We start from the raw sequence: 8949 nt of genomic DNA on the forward strand, positions 1-8949 counted from the left end.
CGCATTTCCACACTCACACCATGTCGTATTTCTGATAAAAAGTCGTACCAGTACGACTATGATCACCAGCTTGTCTCTGAATCGCTTTCACTAGATCTATTATCAGGTGTTCTACTTTCTCCCTCATCAAACAGAGGTTCAAACATGTATGGTCTTAAGTAGTACTCCATATTGCTGCTGGTACGAGTACCAATTTAGAACTCGGTTTCCCTTTCAATACGATAATGCTTTGAGTTGAAAGCGCGAAGCGCAAACATACCCGTAAATTCAGTTGAATAATGAAAACTCCATCGCATTATAACGTAGAAAATTGTCATCCACCAAGGCATAAAATTTCGTTTTTGACGCACCAACTTCTAGAATGCCGATCAATCAATGTTCCGTTTTCTATCACAAATAGCAGAAATTATTTTTAAGAAATATTTATCCCACACCATGACAAGTGATGAAATAGTGGACGAAAAACTCCAAACAAACTTTTGCCGTCTGGTGTGTGTTCGTCCATATTGTTTCGATTTCTTTTGTTGTTCGCTGACCGAACTCCGGGACCGTTAATATCTGTCCAGATATTTGGGGGATGTCTTTCGTGGGTGACTGTGCTGCAAAACTTGCTATATATAGTAGTGAGATGTATTTCTCTACCAGCTCTGTCAGCAACTGAACTTCGCAGCTGTTGAATTTATTGTTTCTGTTTCGAGGTTATGGAGGCAGACCACCGGAAGTAACGCATACGTGTTTACGTCGGAGAATAATGGGAAGTATACAAGGGAATCCCTGAATTTAATGAAAACATTTACATTAGGACGTAATTAGATAATGATATGCTAATAATTTTGGGATACAACCAATTTTAATTATGTCATTAACTAATGATACATTAAGAATTTTGTGAGACAACAGAATACCTGATAATTTTTTTTAGAACACGGAGATAATGCACAGTTCGCTTCCTTAAAAAGAGAATGGTTTGTTTACGTTCTCGTTTCAATTGCATTTTACCTACATTTTTTATAGCATCATGCTACCCCAAGTTCTCATGCGACCCGAAGTTCTCGGCGTATGAAATCTTGTGGAAGTTTTACACCCAGCAATAGATAAAAGAGAAATATTTTTCCACCATCTAACTTGCAGTTTTCTCGAACCACGAATTATGTCAAGTTGTAAAATCCTTTTTCCATTCACGCCTGGCACACTTCTAGCAATATCCGTACTAGCTGTAGCTAGAATCTCGTCAGAAATTAATTTAATATATAACATTGGAAGTGATGATCAAAACTATTGTTTAAAATAATCCGGATATAACTACATCAATTGATGAACATAGAGACTTTCCTGGGTTTCATCTTATTTTTAGTGTTTGGTACAACGTTTCAAGGGCTTGTTCTGGCCCCATCATCAGGTAGAACTAAAAGTACAATAACTCTGTCCTTGACGTCACAATGATATGACGACACAATGGATGTGGAGGTCATAATGGATAGAGCTAACAGGGCTAATATTAATACATGTTATCATGAAAATATAAAATATTGTTTACTGCAAAATTATTATGGATTAACTTAGAAATGTACAGATACTTATTATTCAAATTTGTTGATTAATTTAGAAATGTACAGATACATATTTATAAATGTGTAGAATGTAAAGTAATTGCAGTGCATAGATAAAAAAAATATGGTTTAAACATGGGAACAGCGGGGTATTGTCAATTGTTTTATGGACGGTGCATTCGGGAGGTACACACCCTGATCCCTGTTTATTGCTGGTTTTGTACGTTTACTGAAGATAGCTTCAGTCAACTTGCGTTTCCGCCAGCCACTAATGTTTTTTACGAGGACTTCGGTTTCCCAGTCAATTTCATGATTGGGATTATCAACAATGTGTTGAGAAATTGCAGATTTCAGATCCGATTTGTCGACTGAAGTTTTGTGTTCTTTCACACATGTAGCTACTGGTTTGCCTTTTTCACCAATGTAGATGTGACCACAGTCACAATTTAGTTTATATACACAGCCTCTTGGGTTGGAGATAGCCTGATTGCACCCCTTACCATTTGCACGTAACAAAATTGTAAGGGGTTTGCCAGACGAGAAAGTTGTGTCAATGCTGGCTATTTTCTTTAAATGTCTGCTGACTTGGTGGCTGGATGTTGATGCGGATGGGAGATGGTTCAGGTTTCGGGGACGCTGAACTTGACCTTGTAGAGTTTTTTTCTTTTGGTGGTTTCTACAAGGTTCTTAGGATAACCATTGTATTTGATGAATGCTGTCTTCAGGTGGGCAACTTTTTGTTGCAGCAGGTCAGGGCTACAGATTATTTGTGCGCGTCTTGCAAGTGTGGCAACAATTGCTGTCTTGATTTTGGGATGTTGGTTTGAGAGGTGATGGATATATTGGTCTGTGTGGGTAAGTTTGCGATAGACCGACGTGGTGAGCTGGTTGCGTTGTCAATGGCGATGTCCAAAGAAAGGGAGTTTGTTCTGCTGCTCTGTTTCCATCGTAAACTTAATTCTAGGGTGTTAATTGTTGAGGTGGTCTAGAAGTGCATTGGGTCATGATGGTTGTCTAGATTATAGAACGTATCATCAACTTTCCTGTGCCAACATAGTGGTTGGAATGGTGTAGTAACCAGAAAAGAAGATGAAACCCAGAAAAGTCTCAAGTTCATCAAATATGTTAGCCCTTTAGAATTGACATATATATTTTGGCAAGTTTAAGCTAAAATTATGTTGAATTAGGTAAACCCCATATTTTTGTGAGTCGAACCAACCGACGTTCGTTTAGAATACACAACTGGTTGTGAGGTAATGCGTAGATGTGACGTCACCAGCATCGCACATTGACGCCATCTTATTGGGGTGAAGAATAAATTGACGCTGGAACTAAAACACGCTGTTGTCTGTTTTCAGGTATGTATTCAAACTCAACACCAGGCGCATTCCCTCGTAAGGCCCTGTAGGTCATGTTACCCTTTTGTGTGGATGTAAACACACTAGGACCTGTGCATTTGTTTAGTTCTTGAATCTGTCGTTCGACAAAACTTTGTGACCTATTTGTAGTGCAAGTCGACTGCGATTCTGCTTGATGCTGTACATATGTCAGTTACAACCATTCGCTTTTGCATTGTGTGACCTAGAAGCTGGAAGAATGGATTAAACCTTGTGGGCAGACCAAAATATTATTATTGCTAGAGTAAATTGTAATTGCTGCGAACCGGAAGTAGCATGGTCAGTGTCGTAAGGGTTATGCGCATACTGTTTGGGACAGATCGGAAATAAGGTCAAGGGCACTTTATTCCGGTAAGAAGGATAGAACATTACGAAAGTATTTTAAATTCCTTGAAACTGATGTTTAGATTTGAAATGGTTAGATCATAATTTGGTCTGTAACAAATATGTTGAAACAGGGAAATATATTTGTTGAATGCAAGTATTGGTAAACGTTATTAAATTTAGATTGTACTGTAAATATTGTGTATTCAACTGAAGTTAACTGTTGAGTTATGATAATTCAAGTTACTGTATTACTCCATTTAAAATATATAGTTTCATGCAGATTATTTGTACATGTTGAAGTGCCTGTGTAGCATATATATTCATCCAATATGAGTTATTGTTTGTCAGTAACTATTGAGTAAGAACAGAATTATACTTAACCATCCATGCAAAGGTTTATGCTGAGTTGTATGGTATGTGTAAAATGATTTTGCTACTAGGTAAGAAAGATAACTTGGTGTGGGTTGTATACATGTAGTTTATCTGTAGAATGCCAGATCATTGAACTAAGGGAGATAACCTTGTATGATGTACCTGCCTGTAAGTAATCAGTGAGCGTCAGGTTATTGAACTAAGGGAGACAATTTCTGTTGTAATGTAAATTTGCTGTAAATCTGCGTCGCACATTGACGCCATCTTATTAGGGTGTTTGTTTTCAGCCATTTTGATATGCGACGACCAACACCAGGGTGCAACAAATAGCATCTTCTAAAATGCCAATCAAACATCTACCTCAATTTAGTACACAAACATTGATATTGACTAGAATTGGGACGGTTGGAAGACAAGTTATTCATTGAGTTTGTTGTTAATACTTTGACATCTTCACATGCATCTAAAGACAACACAAGAGCGTGCATGTGTTTTCTGGCTTTACTTTCTCAGCAAAACTCATACATGCAGGATCTAGATCATACATAGAACATACTATTTTCGTTAGGACTTATCATAATGCCTGGAACTTCTGTTTGATATTGCAAATACGTATAATACTAGTTCGAACAAATGAGTGGCGAACCCTGTTTGTTCTAAAAGTCGACATACGCAGCTTGCGTACAGAAAGTTATGATGAATATTCCGAAAAAGTATGTGAGTACGATCACTAAAAAATGGTTTTGCCTTTTGAAATTTGCTGCTCATGATGTAGGAGGGGATTTTTTTAAGATGGGCCCCGTCTCGCATATCACAATATTTGAGCCGGTACAGACCAAAGAGACGATGGCTGGGAAGGCCTACGAAAACTAACATTCACATTGTTATGTCATTTTCCTTTGGTTGCTATTTTTAGACGGCCGCGCTGTCCTTCATCGGAAGACGTCCAAAACACATTTTGTATCGGTTTTTAAATTCGGTCAAGCAGGCGCTTAAAAGACCTTTGAAAATTTAAATTGTTCTTATTTCTTAGAAACTTCTTTTCAAAATTCGTATTTGTATTCGTATTCGTTATTTTACGTATTTGATGTCAATATTCACGAGAAATAATAGTAAACGTAAATATTCGTTTTATTTGCGTGAATGGATTGTTGCGTTTCAAATACACACCCAAATTTCCCTATTCGACAAAGATTTGTATTATTAGCTTGTCAGAAAACTGTGAGCGAAAACATCATCTCTGATATATGAACGAGATAAATATGTAGATAATAATTCATGTCGACATAGTACGAGCCATGCATACAAATTAAATCTGGTATTGCCATTATTCCGAACTTTCCTCGCGGATGACGTTAGAAAGGTATGCATGTTTTAGAGCGGGTAGGTTCCCAAACATTGGCACAAAATCAGAAGTAAGTCGGAAATGATTTTATAATATTTTGTGGAGATATATAAGTATTGAATTATTAACTTAGAGAGTGCTGAATTTGTCCTGTAGACACTTTAGTACAGCAACAAGAAATATTTTTATGCGATGCATCAACACTGCGGTAAACTCTTTGTTCATCAATTTTCACCAAATATTAAATCAACATTGGTAGGATTTTTAAGCAATATGATCTTGTCTTCAAAACAAAGTGATTATATCAAATGTGAGCAATATAGATAAGGTCAGAAAACGAAGGCGGAGCAAACTGTACTTGTTTAAAATGTAAACACATCATCACAATTCAGATCACTGTGTAGCTTTTAGATTTATGAACGTTTGATAATTAGTTGGTTTGAACATACTTTTGTAGGAAATCGACAATGTTAGTGTTCCATACAAAATCTCGTACCTTTAGACAAGTGTCAGCAGATCTAAATGTATTCTACATCTGAACATAATGTAATAGTCGGAGGACCGTAGATCCAATGCAACGTTCACTTTTCAGATCTTATGAAAATGTGCATCACAAAATATTTCAGCATCCAGTTATGTAATTTCATTACATTTGAAGATATGGCTAGTACTCTATTACTAATGATGCAAAATTAGTCAAAATACATCTACGCAAAATAGGAGAATATGGAATCTAAGAACTAAATTACATATTGGATAGGGCCGTCCAAATGGCTGTTACTTGCTTTCTCCTGTAGTGCGTTGTCATCTTTTCTTATAAATTGTGAAACTACCAAAATGTATCTGCTCACATTGGGGAACTTTGTATTGGAATAGTTTGGTTCATGGTGAACAAAACATAACGAAAATAACAAATTCTCTCAAAGTATTCTGAATTCATTGACCTAGTGTTAAGCATATCAGAGTTATGCCCCCTTTTCTTATACGTGTATGGCCTCTCTGTCGTCGTTTTACATCATAGAACAAAATCCATAGTCGACATTCATTGCGAGTCATTTTAAGATCGAGTGTATAACGACAGTCCGGAAAAAGGGGAGGTGATGTTCTATATGAGTGACTTCACTCCCAGTGTTCTCGAAATTAACAAACCAATTAAAACAGAGAGTGATATATATAGTAGACAATATTATTCAGTCAATATAACAACATGCATGTATCATATGTCACACAATATAACATATTTGTATATATATTTCATAAAGCTCACACAATATATTTGTGTGTGTTTTATATAAATAAGTGATTTCTGCAGGTGTATAAGTAATAATTATATAAAAGATGAGTCCAGTTAGTTCTTCTTGCCAAAACTCCTTTATATGTGCACAAAAGTAATCTGAATGTTCAGCCAAGATGAAGCAACTCTGACACATGGTCTGTGTAATTCAAATCAGTAAGTCTGTCGGCAAGAAGGTCGGCCTTCAAGGATCGAATCCTAGCGTTGATGATTCGGTAGCGACATCTACGGACGGGATCTCTCTGCTGTCCTTGGGATCTGCTGAATGTTTACTTCAGTAGACGACTGTTCTTTTGTAGCATTCGCACAACCTCAAATACATTCGGATGTGTCTTCATGGCATACTTGTTGATTTTGTTGTGCCAACCTTCCAAATTATTGTTAGTTCTGTGTCCATCATTTTCCAAAATGATTCCAAGTTGGCAGTGTCCATGGACCTTCTACCCAGGTGGTAGTAACGTAATCCATCAGCTGTGTCGCCTTTCCACCTAGTGGTGCGTCTGCAATGGCATCAAGCCAGACATCTTCAACTTTATCCAGAGGCACTAAAGGTAGAGCTGCAGCTCAACGCACTAGTCTTTTAACATTGTTGTCTGACTTGTACTCTGAAGCAAGGCCTACTTTCTGTGTGCGACGCCAGAAGCACTGGGTGTAATGAAAGAAGCAGCCACGAAGCTGAGTATTTGGAAATACAATACTGGAGGCGTTGTGAGATGCACGTTCAAAGTCCAACTGAAACGCATCAGGAGAAAGCTGAAGTCCCTGAGTCGCTGCAGTCTGTTTCAGATAGTCAAACACACTTGTGTAGGTCGCTTCTGTTCTGTTTGGCAAGAGTCCATATATCAGGGGTAGCATGTGGCCTTGGTATTCAGCATGGATCGAGTAGATTTGGTCAAACAGTTGAGGTGAAGACGAGAATGTACCATCTGCAAAGATCACATCTGCTGCAGAGAGAAGCTCCATAGTCTTGCTGGTGAAGAAGAGCAAAATGTTGCCATCATCTAGTCGGCGAAGAAGGTCATCTGCTTCAGTCGTTGTCCACTCATTCTCTAGATTGATGTGTGCAAGGGTCTGTGGAAGCTTAGGGACGGTCTTATGTCTTTGTAGATACATGCTTGTTCTCATGGAGTCAAAGACAGGAATGTGTTGGAGAAGGGCGTCCGGAGCAGCTGCTGGATTCTTTCTCAAGTTGCTGACTTCTTCATGGTAGATCTGGGGGATAGGCGTAGCGTTGTCAGTCTTTGCACGATGATGGAGCTTTGACTTGAACGCATCGACTTCAGTAAGAAACGGAATAGCAGGATGGTTGTGACCTTGACCGACCATATTCAGCAGGTTGTTTTCTGTAACCAGATATGATGGACAGGTTGCATCTGTACATCTCCAGTATGTTTTCTGAGCTCTGCGTCTGTTGACTCTGTACTTGAATCCATTGTGGTAAAGATTCTGACCTCTATGAATGTTGTCAATCAATGTAACCCGCACCATAGCATTTGCCATTTTGACAGTGGTAACAAAATATTCATGATCTATGATATATACCCAAAAGCTAAATGTTTACAACAGCATTTTAATAATCCTTCTACTCCCAATATCACAAAATAATTTGTAAGCTCTCTGTTTCTTTCCGGATGTTGTTGCATGTTAAACTCCAAAATGGTAATCCTTCCACTCGCATAACGTAAAATAATAGTCTGTTTTTGCAACCTTAATTCTCTTGCAAATTGTTAAAAAGACATTCTCTTTAATCAATTTAATTCATTTACTCATGATACGAGCATAGCTGTAGCCACCATAGCCACTTGCAAACCACTAAGCAAACATTCTCTTTCATTAATTAACACCGTCACGGTATGTTGACCACGCGATGTCAACACTCCGTTTTTTGTTTTGTCAACGGTTAGGAACATCCTATTTTTCATTTGTCGACAGATCGGGCTGACACCCAGAGGTACTATGCTGGCTGGCCGCATGGAACTCTGGGAGTAGTAGTAGGTGTCCCCATACCCGGAAAACGTCCAAGCGTTATTCATCTACATTCGGCAAAATCGAAACAGCTTTGATCTCTCGGGAGCGCGACCGCCCACACCCACAAAGTAAATAATCCCATCCCGGTAAGTAAATAAATACCCGCCCCGATGTAGTGGCTCGCTCGCGAGGAGAACCAAGATCAAACAAACTCCACCGCATATCCATCGTTCGCAAGGTTCTCGCTTGACCACGATCAGTCAACAATCATTTCTTGACCACGACATTGAGTCTCCCTCTAGACAATGCATATCACCTAATCCTCTTTTTCATTACCCTAACCGTTCAGTCTCGCGTGTTTTTAACCGTTATAGAGATGAACGAACACAAATACCCGTCACGCACTCTCTACCTTGAGAATATCTCTTTGAGAGAATGTTGGTCAATTCTATTATGTTGAAAAAGCTGGAATGAACTTTTCACTTCTTAATTTAACGCCCTATATCATTAACCCGAGAACCCGTGAATTCGAGGAACATCGACTTATTTATTTATTTATTCTACCCCGCATCGCTTGTCACATTGTCGGTTCGCCATCCATCCGAGTAGACGTATCATATTCTTACTTATCAACCATGAATTCCTTTGACCAAGTTCTTTGGTTTATAACTTTTATTTTTGACAAATGTTGTTACG

The sequence above is a fragment of the Haliotis rubra genome, unplaced genomic scaffold (genome assembly GCF_003918875.1).
Source record: "Haliotis rubra isolate DU_JTF1 unplaced genomic scaffold, ASM391887v1 Scf1697, whole genome shotgun sequence".
Taxonomy (NCBI): Eukaryota; Metazoa; Mollusca; class Gastropoda; order Lepetellida; family Haliotidae; genus Haliotis; species Haliotis rubra.